Below are 15,592 nucleotides of genomic sequence, written 5' to 3' on the forward strand. Positions count from 1 at the left end.
AAGAGGATTATACAAACGGTAGAGGAAGTTTAGTTTAGTTTAGAGAAAAACCGCAGAAACAGGCCCTTCGGCCCACCGAGTCCGCGCCGACCAGCGATCCCCTCACATTAACACAACCCTACACACTCCATGGACAATTTACACTTATACCAAGCCAATTTACCTACATACAATACCTGTACGTCTTTGAAGTGTGGGAGGAAACCGAAGATCTCGGAGAAAACCCACGCAGGTCATGGGGAGAACGTACAAATTCCGTACAGACAAGCAACCGTAGTCGGGATCAAATCTGGGTCTCCGGTGCTGCAAGCGCTGTAAGGCAGCAACTCTATCGCTTATTCCCATACTCGAGTGAGTTTCCAGTCCCATGACGTGGACACTTCTGCTATGGAGCCACGACCATACTCAATGATAGAATAAAGCTCAATAAAGCTTCAAAACCTATCCTATCATTCTCTAATGCCACCGTCAGACCTGCAGGATGGACATCACTTTAGCAATCTTACAACCTGCGTTCAGATTATACGAGACCTTCTGGAATTTTAAACAACACAATCCTTACATTAAATTGAACATGTAATTGCAGATTTTTTAACTGGTACTGCTATCTATCCCTGCATGTGCTCTGCATGTAGATATATATGCAGAATCTATATTCAGATATATAGAATGTGTGGGAAGGAACTGCAGATGCTGGTTTACACCGAAGATAGACAGAAAATTGCTGGAGTAACTCAGCGGGACAGGCAGCATCTCTGGATAGAAGGAATGGGTGATGTTGTGGGTCGAGACCCTTCTTCAGACTATCTTCAGAGAGATGTTTAGATTTATAGACGGATGGATCTATAGATAGAACTATCTATATTACTAAAAGTCTGTTCTTGACCGGTTTTGGCCATCTGTGCTGCGATTTCCGAGAGAACGCCGCCACCTACGGCCGTCGTTTTTGGCCACCTCGCTCAGAGCCCCCCTCCGCCGCATGTGTGCCGAGGATTTTTCCCATCGATTAAAAATGACAGAGATATTAATATTTTTACAAAATTCCCCATTCTCTCTGCTGCCCCCGCTGGCGGCAGGGGGGAGGGACTATAAAACCAGGAAGTGGTGTGCCTCACTCACTCTTCAAGATGGAGGAAGGCAGAGGGTCACGTTTCTCTGAGCTGTGAATAACACTGAACACATGTCTACTCAAATGTAAGTGCCCTTAGTGGTTCTAAAATGCTTGCAGAATGTGTCTATTGGTTCTAAAGCTTGCAAAAAAAGTGTCTCTATTGGTTCTAAAGCTTGCAAAAAATATGTCTCTATTGATTCTAAAGCTGGCAAAAATATGTCTATTGGCTCTAAAGCTGACAAAAATATGTCTATTGGCTCTAAAGCTGGCAAAAATATGTCTCTATTGGTTCTAAGCTTGCAAAAATATGTGTATAGGTTCTAAAGCTGGCAAAAATGTGTCTATTGGTTCTAAAGCTGGCAAAAATATGTCTATTGGTTCTAAAGCTTGCAAAAAAAATGTCTATTGGTTCTAAAGCTTGCAAAAAAAAATGTCTATTGGTTCTAAAGCTTGCAAAAAAGTGCCCCCCCTCCTCTCCTCCCCCCCCCTCCTCTCCTCCCCCCCCCCCTCCTCCTTTCCTCCTCTTCTCCTCCTCCCCCCCCCTCCTCCTCTCCTCCTCCTCCCCCCCCTCCCCCTGGTTGGCTTGGCTTGGGTGTGTCTTGAAATTGAAAGGCACTACTTACTGCAAATGGTGGCATGAAGTTGAAAGGCACTACTTACTGCAAATGGTAGCTTGGGAGCTTTGGCTTGAAGTTGAAAGGCACTATTACTGCAAATGATGGCTTGGTTGTTTTGGCTTGAAGTTGAAAGGCACTACTTACTGCAAATGGTGGCTTGGTTGCTTTGGCTTGAAGTTGAACGGCACTACTTACTGCAAATGGTGGTATGAAGTTGAAAGGCACTACTTACTGCAAATGGTGGATTGGTTGCTTTGGCTTGAAATTGAAAGGCACTACTTACTGCAAATGGTGGCTTGGGTGTGGCTTGAAGTTGAAAGGCACTACTTACTGCAAATGGTGGATTGGTTGCTTTGACTTGAAGTTGAAAGGCACTAATTCCTGCAAATGATGGCTTGGGTGTGGCTTGAAGTTGAAAGGCACTACTTACTGCAAATGGGGTGCGTGGGTGCATTGGCCTGAAGTTGAAAGGCACTACTTACTGCAAATTGTGGCTTGAAGTTGAAAGGCACTACTTACTGCAAATGGTGACTTGGGTGCAATGGCTTGAAGTTGAAAGGCATTACTTACTGCAAATGGTGGCTTGGGTGCTTTGGCTTGAAGTTGAAAGGCACTATTACTGCAAATGTTGCTTTTTGTTGAAGTTGAAATCACTACTTACTGCAAATGGTGGCTTGGGTGTGGCTTGAAGTTGAAAGACACCACTTACTGCAAATGATGGCTTGGGTGTGGCTTGAAGTTGAAAGATACTACTTACTGCAAATGGTGGCTTGGTTGCTTTTGCTTGAAGTTGAAATCACTACTTACTGCAAATGGTGGCTTGGGTGTGGCTTGAAGTTGAAAGACACCACTTACTGCAAATGATGGCTTGGGTGTGGCTTGAAGTTGAAAGATACTACTTACTGCAAATGGTGGCTTGGGAGCTTTGACTTGAAGTTGAAAGGCACTACTTACTGCAAATGGTGGCTTGGGAGCTTTGGCTTGAAGTTGAAAGGCACTATTACTGCAAATGGTGGCTTGGGTGTGGCTTGAAGTTGAAAGGCACTACTTACTGCAGATGGTGGCGTGTGTGCATTGGCTTGAAGTTGAAAGGCACTACTTACTGCAAATTGTGGCTTGAAGTTGAAAGGCAGTACTTACTGCAAATGGTGGCTTGGGTGCTTTGGTTTGAAGTTGAAAGGCACTACTTACTGCAAATGGTGGCTTGGGAGCTTTGGCTTGAAGTAGAAAAGGCATTACTTACTGCAAATGGTGGCATGAAGTTGAAAGGCACTACTTACTGCAAATGGTGGCTTGGGAGCTTTGAAGTTGAAAGGCACTACTTCCTGCAAATGATGGCTTGGGTGTGGCTTGAAGTTGAAAGACACCACTTACTGCAAATGGTGGCATGAAGTTGAAAGGCACTACTTACTGCAAATTGTAGGTTCACCAGACTGATTCCTGGGATGTCAGGACTGTCTTATGAAGAAAGACTGGATAGACTTGGTTTATACTCTCTAGAATTTAGGAGATTGAGAGGGGATCTTATAGAAACTTACAAAATTCTTAAGGGGTTGGACAGGCTAGATGCAGGAAGATTGCTCCCGATGTTGGGGAAGTCCAGGACAAGGGGTCACAGCTTAAGGATAAGGGGGAAATCCTTTAAAACCGAGATGAGAAGAACTTTTTTCACACAGAGAGTGGTGAATCTCTGGAACTCCCTGCCACAGAGGGTAGTCGAGGCCAGTTCATTGGCTATATTTAAAAGGGAGTTAGATGTGGCCCTTGTGGCTTAGGGGATCAGAGGGTATGGAGAGAAGGCAGGTACGGGATACTGAGTTGGATGATCAGCCATGATCATATTGAATGGCGGTGCAGGCTCGAAGGGCCGAATGGCCTACTCCTGCACCTAATTTCTATGTTTCTATGTTTCTACTCACTGCAAATGGTGGCTTGGGTGCATTGGCTTGCAGTTAAAAGGCACTACTTACTGCAAATGGTGGCTTGGGTGCACTGGCTTGCAATTAAAAGGCACTACTGTAAATGCACTTCCTGTTTGCACTGTATATTGATTTTAGATAAAACGCTACCACTTACGGCTGTGATTTTTGGCCATCTTACTCAGTCCCCCTCCGCTGAGCAGGTGCAGAGAATTCTTCCCATCAATGAAAAATAAAAGTGTTATTAGTTTTTTTTTTAAATGTTGAGAATCTCTCTCCTGTCAATCACTCCATGAAAGCCACACCTTTTCCAGTGGGAGGGGTTATAAAACCCGGAAATGTGGGTGTGGCTCAGTCGCTGCAAGATGGAGGAGGGAGAGGTCACGACTCGCTGTCTTTAGTGGCTTTGCACCCTACTTCAAATGGTATGAAACTGCACTTGAATTTGGTGGCCTTGCACCCTGCTAGAAGTGGTAAGAAACTGCACTTGAATTTGGTGGCCTTATACCCTGCTTGAAATAGAATTTCAAGGATTAGCCGTGAGTCAACTACCAGCCCACCAGCCGTGAGTGAATGAGTTGCCAGCACAACAGGCTTGATTGACTGAGACGCCAGCCCAAGAATCCATTTGGCACACAATTTACATACTAGCCTTCTGGAAACCAGTCCCTTCAGCCCATAACACCCATACTAGCGCTCCAGAAAGCCCCCCCTCCCCCCCAACTGGCCACCAATATTAGAATTGGTGGAGAGGTGGAATATTGCGTTGGATGACCAGCCCTCCTGTGTGATGCTGGGACCCAACGGGTCCCACTTAGTCTAGTATATATATATATATATCTATATATCTATATATATATATCTATATATCTATATATATATCTATATATATATCTATATATATATCTATATATATCTATATATATCTATATATATCTATATATATCTATATATATCTATATATCTATATAGATATAGATAGATAGATAGATAGATAGATAGATAGATAGATAGGTAGATAGATAGGTAGATAGATAGGTAGATAGATATGTAGATGTAGATGTAGATGTAGATGTAGATGTAGATCTATCTATATAAATAGATATCTATGCAGGAGCTGTGATTCTTCAGCTGGGCATTTTGAGCTGCACGGTCGGGCTTGTTAACATCCGAGTCAGCAGGTGACCTCCAGTGCAACACTTGAGTGCCACCCACTGTTCACAAGAGGTATTTAGTCCCATGGCCAGGATTTCTAATGTTACATCAATATTCAATTCCCTTTCACTTTTTCTAGATCCTGGTTCCAAGCTATAAATCAACTCGTCTCAGCAAAAGTTCCATCCGAAACCATGAATCCGATGATCTATGATTCCAGTTTGTTAAGTGACAGTCACGACATCCTTATCAATTCTGCAGTGTGATATTGTAGGCTTCCGAGTTAAACCAGGACTGATGGCTGAATTGATAAAGCAAATGATCACCTTTGTAAAGATATGTACGAGCTTTGACATGTTTGTAACTTAATTCTTCAAAAACACTGGGTTGCTCAAACGTTAAGTATCACTGACATGTACACTTTTGAAAAGGTGCGCCTTTTTCATAATTCTTGCTTTTTTCTGGCACCATATATATGTTAAATGAAGGCTGCAGAGCATTATGTATCATGATGCAGTTTGTGAAATATTGCTGATTGCAAAGCTGGCTACTCAGCTGTTTTCAGAAGATGAATTTCAGGAGCTTTGATTATTTGGAACGGTTTCAATGAGCCTTGTAGCAGTTGCCAAACCATAAAAAAATGATTTACATTCCGCTGATCATATCACGGACAAATAAATTCCCAGTGTCCATTACTCTTCTTTCATCCTCCGAAACAGTGTGTTTGTCTTGTTTGCGGCGCAGTCTGTTTTAGCCACATACTAGATGCGTAGCAAGGTCAGTGTTACATGCTGATTTATTTACTGCCAAAGTGAAGTGTAGAACCATTCTAACATAACGATTTGCACAGCATTCAGAATATTTGAAGCCTTATTTCCAAAGAGATAATATAAATCAAAGTGAATTTCCTTTGTAAAGTAGTAGCTATCCATCCATCCAGTAATGCTCATACTGTTATCAGTGAGGTTATGGGTCCATTGACAACTGTAAATCAGTTCTCACCACAGACTGTTCGCCCTCTGCAGTTTATGGACAGAAGGAACAAATTTGAAGAGTAATGCCAACATGAAGATGGTAATTTTCATTCAATTAATGATTCCAGTTTAATAGAAAATTGGATAACTTTTTGTGTGATGTGAACTGTCACAGACACATGCAATAAATTAGAATTGCAATCATTAAAGCATCTTATTAATAAAATGATGACTCCATCACCTTGGTAATTAAGTTATTGTAAATCTCATGATCAGGTAGCTATGGAAATTTCTTCCAGGTTTATTTGGATAATTGTAAGATGATGGATCCTGTAGATCATTAATTTAACCACAGCCAGTCATCAGATGCTATAATAGACACAAAAAGCTAGAGTAACTCAGCGGGCCAGGCAGCATCTCTGGAGAGAAGGAATGGGTGACATTTCGGCTCGAGACCCTTCTTCAGACTGGGTGACATTTCGGCTCGAGACCCTTCTTCAGACTGGTTAGGGATAAGGGAAAAGAGATATAGACGGTGATGTGTTGAGATAAAAAACAATGAATGAAAGATATGCAAAAAAGTAACGATGATAAAGGAAACCGGCCATTGTAAGCTGTTAGTAGCAAAGATACCAGAGCTTTGGTTAGTAGGGTGTAAATGAGAAGCTAGTGCGACATGGGTGGGCGCTCGTTTCGCTGTACACCTTCACACAGCCCGCGTGAACCAACCTGATCTCCCGGTTGCTGGACACTTTAATTCTCCTTCCCATTCCTACACAGAGCTTTGTGTCCTCGGTCTCCTCCATTGTCAGAGCGAGGCTAAATGCAAATTGGAGGAACAGCATCTCATATTTTGCTTGGGCAGCTAACAGCTGAATGGTACGAATATTGATGTCTCTCACTTTAGGTAGCCTCGATGAGCCGCGGAACCGGGGGGGGGGGGGGGTGGGGGGCTGCAGCCCCATCACTTTTTGGGCGAGACATGCTCCATAACCCGAAATTATCGGGCCCGCATTGTTCTCTTCTTCTGAGGACCACCGACATCCAGAATCTCAGAACAAGCGCACAGTGAGTGCGGCAAAACCAGGATCTTTGGGCAAAACCACGACCAGCCATGGCGGAAACCGACTGCCCCCCCCCCCCCCCCCCAAAACCTTCCCTCCCCTCAGCTCAACGGTCACAGCGCAGTTCACAGTCGGGATTTGGGGCAGTGAACGAAGCGCTGTGATTAGCTGCCGAGCGGAAGAGAGGGAGGGCAGAGAGAGAGAGAGAGTGAGAGAGAGAGAGATGGCCCCGAGAGAGACGGCCCCGAGAGAGAGAGTCGGCCCTAAGAGAGAGAGAGAGAGTCAGGAGAGAGAGGAGAGAGGAGAGAGAGAGAGAGAGGGGGAGAGAGGGAGAGAGGGAGAAGAAGAGGGAGGGAGGGAGGGAGTGAGAGAGGGAGAGGGAGAGGGAGAGGGAGAGGGAGAGGGAGAGGGAGAGAGAGAGAGAGAGAGAGAGAGATTATATATCCCCCCCACTTTTTGAGTTGGGGGATGGCCTGTAGTATCCCCCAGTTTTTGGAGGTCGAGCAACAACAAAAAACAATAATTGTGCCACACCTCCACCCCCCTCGGTCGCTCCGATTCCTCAACGAAGTACCGCCAAGGCCGGTTGATCAGTGATCGCTCAGCCCCCCAACCATCCCCACTTTCAAAAACGTTACCGCTGGCCCCTAGCCCTGCACATTTCCCTCTCTCTCAATTTCCCCTCCCCCACCCAAGTCGCACCAGCTTCTCATTTTCACCCTACAAACAGCTTACAACGGCCTGTTTCCTTTATCATTGTTACTTTTCTGCATCTTTCATTCATTGTTCTTTATCTCTCCACATCACCGTCTATATCTCTAGTTTCCCTTATTATCCCTAACCAGTCTGAAGAAGGGTCTCGACCCGAAACGTCACCCATTTCTTCTCTCCAGAAGCACTCCAGCTTTTTGTGTCTATCTTCGGTTTAAACCAGCAACTGCAGTTTCTTCTTACACATCAGATGCTATATTTTTTGGCTATGTGAAGGCAGTGATAACTTAGGAAATCACTCAATAAATATTTTGGATGGTTCAAGGCTTTCAACAACACACCTGCGAGAAAAGGAATTCCTCACTATGAAGAACAGGCACTCAGTCTTGATACAGTGGATGTCCGGAGGACCCGAAAAGGAGTGAACACACGGAAGGCGGCAGGCCCTGATAACATACCAGGTCGGGTGCTCAGGGAATGTGCTGATCAGCTGGCACATGTCCTTACTGACATCTTCAACACCTCGCTGAACCAGGCTGTTGTCCCATCGTGTTTCAAGACTGCCACCATCATACCAGTGCCAAAAAAATCCGCAATAACATGTCTCAATGATTAACGCCCTGTAGCACTCACTCCCATAATTATGAAGTGCTTCGAGAGGCTGGTCAGGGACCATATTACCTCCAGACTCCCCTCCACACTTGACCCGTTCCAGTTTGCTTACAGGCCAAACCGCTCCACAGAGGACGCCATATCCTCCGTACTCCGCCTGAGCCTGTAACATCTAGAGGAGAACACACATGTGCGAATGCTGTTCGTGGACTTTAGTTCAGCGTTCAATACAATCATCCCTCAGCGTTTGGTAAGCAAATTGGGTTCATTGGGCCTCAGCACCCCCTTATGTAACTGGTTACTGGACTTCCTCACTGACAGACCCGTCAGTGCGGGTTGGAAACAACACCTCCAACATCATCTCTCTGAGCACCGGTTCCCCTCAGGGCTGTGTCCTGAGTCCACTGCTGTTTACCCTGATGACCCACGACTGTTGTGCCAGGTTTAGTACAAACCACATCATGAAGTACGCAGATGACACAACAGTGGTGGGCCTTATTCGGGACGACAATGAACTGGCTTACAGGGAGGAGGTGAAACAACTGGTGGACTGGTGCAACACAAACAATCTGATCCTGAATGTTGACAAAACAAAGGAGGTCATCGTTGACTTCAGGAGAAACCGGCACAGTCATACACCACTACACATTAATGACATCGATGTGGAGTTGGTCAGTAGCACTAAGTTCCTGGGGGTGCAGATCACGAACAGTCTGACCTGGTCACAAAACATCGCATCACTAGTTAAGAGAGCGCAGCTGCATTTGCACTTTTTGCACCGGATGAGAAGAGCCCACCTCCCCCATCCCGTCCTCACCACTTTCTACAGGGGCACCATAGAGAGCATTTTGACCAGCAGCATCTCTGTCTGGTTTGGGGACTGCAAAGTCTCCAACTGGAAATCCGTGCAGAGTGGTGAGGACGGCTGAAAAAACCATCGGGACTTCTCTTCCTTCAATCCGGGACATTGCGTGCAAGGCCAACAGCATTATAAAAGACTCCACGCATCTCCATCACGGACTGTTCACTCTGCTGCCCTCGGGCAAAAGGTATCGCAGAACGGCCAGGTTTTGCAACAGCTTCTTCCCCCGAGCCATCAGACTCTTGATATAATGTGCCGCCACTATTATCTATTTTATCCTTTTGTTATTTTATGTTGCACGTTGAGCCAGATGCAACAACATTTTGTTCAGATTTGCATTTGTTGGTGCATTTTTGAATTACAATAAAGTCTTTGATTGAAATGTGTGATTGAATTTAATTTTAATTGGAGCTTAGCCCTCTTCATTAAGTCTTAAATATTTTATTAGCTACAAGCCGAGAGCCGACAAAATTGTGGCGTGATATGACAGCTGCCAAATGCCATTTTTTTCTTCCACAAATAAATATAAGAAAATGGATGCACCCAAACAAATCTGAGTATAATTCTTCCAACTACCTCATTTTCAAGTATTAAATCTTCTTAGTCCCTCTCCAAACTCTATTCTTCATTCACAAATGCAATATTTTAAAGCAGTTTTCATCATATCCCTCACAGCTTAAACTGCAAATGGAGGGGCTTTTTATTTACATCGTATTTAAATCATCACCAAAATATTTTCAGTTTACTTCTACATAAACCTGTGGAATATCAGATCTCTTAATTATACTACTGGATGCTGTACTGCTCTATGTTCCATGTTCTATGAACTCTCTGAAACATGTTTTGGAAGTCAGTGCCTATTAGAATACCACCTGAGATCTGAGGAAAATTTAAATTCCGTAAAATATTTTTGTTGCTCCTAGATTTACAAGATTTCTCAAGGCATTTTGGACTCTCTTGGTGTTTGTTAACATCAGTGGACACTTTTAGAATTGCTGGCAAGGCATTTTAGTGGGCTGCTGAAATGTTAAATGCTGAAGACAGAAAGTGGATTCAACTTTTCAACAACTTCTTTCGAGGAACAATTGGCAGCATTGCTCACTATTTTGCATATCCATACAGAAATCACAACAGCAAATCTCTTGATATCACTGGTACATCAGAATGATTTCTGATACTGAATTGGAAACCAAAGTTGAAAATCACTCCCACTGTTTAATTTATTCAATATCACCTCATCTAATTTAGCACTGGTTGTTTGAAATCTTACAATAGCGTATTTAAAAATAAAAGTGAGTCCAAAACATATCCTAGCATTTGGCAAACGTTACCAGTATTTAGCCTTGATATCGCTATAGTGAAATTTGTGTTTTCCACACAAGGAATTTAAGGACCTATCTTTTGAGATTCATCATACAGTCCAGAAGCAGAAAAAAAAATTGCAGATACTGGAAATCTGAATTAAAAAAACTTCTGGAAATGTTCAGCGTGTCAGTCATCAACCATGGGGGGAGAACGGGGTTGATATTTGGGGTCAATGATTTTCCAACAGAACTAGAAAAATATATAATCATGTTTTAATTTGCAGGGAAGATAGAAGTGGAGAGGGGTGGGAATACAGATATATCTGAGATGACTGGAGACCAAGAGAGATTGATGGTGCTGTTAGCTGAGAGAAAGTGGCAAAGACTTGTTAACTGTAAATGATCCCATGGGAAGCGATGTAAATCATTAAGCAAGGAAGAGAAAGAGAGCGTGAGAGCGAGAGAGGGTCAGAGAGAGAGCATTGGTGGAACTGCAACATACAATACACTGCATATGGTCAAACTATGAAATAAAAGAGAATGCTTGAAATACTCGGCAGGTCAGGCAGAATCTGTGGAGAGAAAAATAAAGTTAACATTATAGGTTCTGACCTTACATCAGAATTTATGTTTGATGTGTGAAAAGAAAGAGATTAGTTAAAACAAATGTAGGTCCCTTGCAGTCAGAAACAGGTGAGTTGATCATGGGGAACAAGGATATGGCGGATCAATTGAATAACTACTTTGGTTCCGTCTTCACTAAGGAAGACATAAATAATCTGCCGGAAATAGCAGGGGACCGCGGGTCAAAGGAGTTGGAGGAATTGAGTGAAATCCAGGTTAGCCGGGAAGTGGTGTTGGGTAAATTGAATGGATTATAGGCCGATAAATCCCCAGGGCCAGATAGGCTGCATCCCAGAGTACTTAAGGAAGTAGCTCCAGAAATAGTGGATGCATTAGTAATAATCTTTCAAACCTCTTTAGATTCTGGAGTAGTTCCTGAGGATTGGCGGGTAGCAAACGTAACCCCACTTTTTAAGAAGGGAGGGAGAGAGAAAACGGGGAATTACAGACCAGTTAGTCTAACATCGGTAGTGGGGAAACTGCTAGAGTCAGTTATTAAAGATGGGATAGCAGCACATTTGGAAAGTGGTGAAATCATTGGACAAAGTCAGCATGGATTTACGAAAGGTAAATCATGTCTGACGAATCTTATAGAATTTTTCGAGGATGTAACTAGTAGCGTGTATAGGGGAGAACCAGTGGATGTGGTGTATCTGGACTTCCAGAAGGCTTTCGACAAGGTCCCACATAAGAGATTAGTATACAAACTTAAAGCACACGGCATTGGGGGTTCAGTATTGATGTGGATAGAGAACTGGCTGGCAAACAGGAAGCAAAGAGTAGGAGTAAACGGGTCCTATTCACAATGGCAGGCAGTGACTAGTGGGGTACCGCAAGGCTCAGTGTTGGGACCCCAGCTATTTACAATATATATTAATGATCTGGATGAGGGAATTGAAGGCAATATCTCCAAGTTTGCGGATGACACTAAGCTGGGGGGCAGTGTTAGCTGTGAGGAGGATGCTAGGAGACTGCAAGGTGACTTGGATAGGCTGGGTGAGTGGGCAAATGTTTGGCAGATGCAGTATAATGTGGATAAATGTGAGGTTATCCATTTTGGTGGCAAAAACAGGAAAGCAGACTATTATCTAAATGGTGGCCGACTAGGAAAAGGGGAGATGCAGCGAGACCTGGGTGTCATGGTACACCAGTCATTGAAAGTAGGCATGCAGGTGCAGCAGGCAGTGAAGAAAGCGAATGGTATGTTAGCTTTCATAGCAAAAGGATTTGAGTATAGGAGCAGGGAGGTTCTACTGCAGTTGTACAGGGTCTTGGTGAGATCACACCTGGAGTATTGCGTACAGTTTTGGTCTCCAAATCTGAGGAAGGACATTATTGCCATAGAGGGAGTGCAGAGAAGGTTCACCAGACTGATTCCTGGGATGTCAGGACTGTCTTATGAAAAAGACTGGATAGACTTGGTTTATACTCTCTAGAATTTAGGAGATTGAGAGGGGATCTTATAGAAACTTATAAAATTCTTAAGGGGTTGGACAGGCTAGATGCAGGAAGATTGCTCCCGATGTTGGGGAAGTCCAGGACAAGGGGTCACAGCTTAAGGATAAGGGGGAAATCCTTTAAAACCGAGATGAGAAGAACTTTTTTCACACAGAGAGTGACGAATCTCTGGAACTCTCTGCCACAGAGGGTAGTCGAGGCCAGTTCATTGGCTATATTTAAGAGGGAGTTAGATGTGGCCCTTGTGGCTAAGGGGATCAGAGGGTATGGAGACAAGGCAGGCACGGGATACTGAGTTGGATGATCAGCCATGATCATATTGAATGGCGGTGCAGGCTCGAAGGGCCGAATGGCCTACTCCTGCACCTAATTTCTATGTGTCTATGTTTCTATCAGAATTAGCCAGTTCTGACTGAAACTGGAATGGGCGATTTTAAGTAGCTGCTTTCAATTCTGAGTAGTGGATACTTTGTCCTGGTGGAGTGAAAATGGCCAATTTATCTGCAGCCACGGAGATAACATTAATGGAATCGAGGGTTTTGGAGAAAAGGCAAATACATGTGGTTAGGTCACAGATCAGCCATGATGTCGATGAATAGATGTAGTAAAAAGCTTTTTTCTTCAGATGAATGTTGAGGTGTTTGAAATTAAATGGCTGAAAAAGTAATGAGCAAGCAAATTTATTTCAGGAATATGTATGATACAGATTTCTTTTGGACTTTGGCTATACTCTATCACTCATTGATATGTATCCCCGAAGGAAATGCTCTTAGTTAATGCATTATAAATCTTGTTCAGCCAGATGTTGCTATACAGTTTCACTTTTAAATATGGGCTTTACATGACCCTTGGGAGAGAAGAAAGTGAATTCATTTTCTGCTGCTGTAATCTGAATTATCCTGTTGGAAGCAAATGAGCATTTATCCGTATTCAAGCTAAGGTTCACTGCTTTTCTACAAAATGGTTGAAGTGATTAATAAATTATCCCGGTAACAAAGTTTTATATCATGCCATCTCTGCAGAAATGTACTAGAAAAGGTTAGTCTGGAAGAAATCAATCGTCCCTGCCCTGTAGAGTACCTGACATAAAAATCTAGTAACTCGTTTTACTCTGGTGCATGTCATTTCAGGCATGGGCGGAAATCCCGGGGGGGGGACACGACCCCTCCATGTTTTGAGAGGTGGGGGGCAATCCCCCCCCCCTCCCCATGTTTTGTAATCCAGATTTTGAAATTCGGTGAAATGTATTAAAAATCTCCACTTTCCGCGAGACAGTGGGGGTGGGACTGACGATCGACGGCGCCGATTGGACGAGAGACGTCGGTCAACAGGCAATGAGGGGGGGGCAGGACATGATGATTCAGCGCGATGATTGGAGGAGGGAGGTGTCGGTCAGAGGCGGAAGGGGGGTGGGACTGAGGATATAGCGCAGTGATTGGAGGAGGGAGACGTCCTGTTGGAGCAAAGATCATAGAGCGGAGCATGAATCGGCCCGTTCGCGGGGCCTTTCATCACCGCGGGATCTTCCACCACCCCGCGGTCAAATTGCTGCATTGAGGTGATCGACGCTCCCGATGTTGAAGCCCCCGCTGGGCGATGGAGCCGTGAACGGCCAATTCAAGCCCCACGATTCGGGGCGGACGAAGCTGCTGTTGCTGGAGTTCGGAGTCGGTCAAAGCCATGTGTGTGTGTGTGTGTGTGTGTGTGTGTGTGTGTGTGTGTGTGTGTGTGTTGCGAGTGTGTGTGTTGCGAGTGTGTGTGTGTGCGCGCGCATGTGGCCACGAATAAATTGTGCCTCCCCCCATGTTTTGATAGTGATTTCCGCCCTTGATTTCAGGTGAATCCTGTTGGCTCCTCCGTTCATTTAAAAATGGGTAAAGCCTCCTTTGTACCTCAGATGTGTAGAGCAGATCTACGATGTCACAATGATTATCAAGACAAAATGATTATTAGAACCAGATTAGAGCATTATAGTTACCATCATCTAAATAAAATAGTTGGCAGGAGGGAATTTTCTTCTTTTCTTTGTTAAGAATATTTTCAGAAATTTTTCAAAAAAATGGATTCGGTAATTTCCATCAAAATGTGCAACTTTGGAATATAATCATTTTCATTTATACTATTGCATAAAATGTATAGTAGGAGAACGGATTTGTACTACCTCTGTACCATGCAGTTTTTTTAAATTGTACTGGATAATTAATGCACATGTACAATTGTTGGATTTAGGTGGAAAACTGTATTGGGAACCGAGAATGTTTGACTCGGAGTGAAGCAAAGGCATGTTAGGTAATGCAGGCAGTGAATTAATTAACTTCCAATATTCAAAACTGTACAGGCCCCTTATCTATAATAAACTAAGCTTGGACCCAGGCTGAAGAATTTAAATGGCTGAATGACACCAGAACTAAGTAGAATAATTAAATGTATGAAGGAACTAAACAGTATTACACTTGAGACAGCTAAGACTTATATTCAGTTGGTAGGGCTTTTTATTTGCATCTTGTGAGCACATAGAAGGCAACATTACACTATTAACCTTTGAGGAGCTGTGAACAAGGGAGTTTATCTAACAAGCATTTGTGGGATGATTCTTCAATTCTGCTTGACTGGAATCAATGGAGAAGGTTTTAGGGAAGCAATGCTGAATGGATTAAATGAAATATCAGGAAAACCTCAATTTTAATCTCAAGAGTTACAAATATGATTTGTACAACAAATAGACAAAATGCATCAAAAGCAAAAGGACGTCTGATTTGGATTTCTCCCACAGGAGTGACACAGTGGCGCAGCAGTAGAGTTGCTGTCTTTCAGTGTGTAGGAGTGTATGGTTGATCGCTGATTGGAGCCATCTTAATGGGCGGAAGGGTCTGTTTCCATGCTGTATCTCTAAACTAAACTAAACGCAAAAGACTCTCTAAATTGTATAGTCATGACCTTGTCTGCTTCGGCTACAGCAATGGCAAATGCACAGAGGCGATGCAAATTGGTTAGCAGTAGTAAATAAAACTGTAATTGTATGAGTCATCAAGTTTACTATTTGGGCAGGGAATTATATTTTACCTAATGATACCTTAGCACACACCAACATCATAATGCAAATGTCACACCCAAGCACATAATAATCTTAAAATGACGATTGGATAACTGGGAAGCATATTTGACAATATTACTTTGCCAG

The 15,592-nt window shown here is 43.5% G+C and overlaps 1 protein-coding gene across 1 annotated transcript in view; it reads right to left on the bottom strand.

Moving 5' to 3' along the window:
• Window positions 1-4,490: 4,490 nt before the first annotated feature.
• The window catches only part of mapk9 (mitogen-activated protein kinase 9), a 68,445-nt gene continuing 57,343 nt past the window's right edge, over window positions 4,491-15,592 (bottom strand). The window contains exon 14 of the transcript XR_004413435.1: window positions 4,491-4,509. The gene's annotated coding sequence lies outside the window, so the exon portion shown is untranslated. The remainder of the gene's footprint in view (window positions 4,510-15,592) is intronic.

This window comes from Amblyraja radiata, chromosome 11 (assembly GCF_010909765.2).
Source record: "Amblyraja radiata isolate CabotCenter1 chromosome 11, sAmbRad1.1.pri, whole genome shotgun sequence".
Taxonomy (NCBI): Eukaryota; Metazoa; Chordata; class Chondrichthyes; order Rajiformes; family Rajidae; genus Amblyraja; species Amblyraja radiata.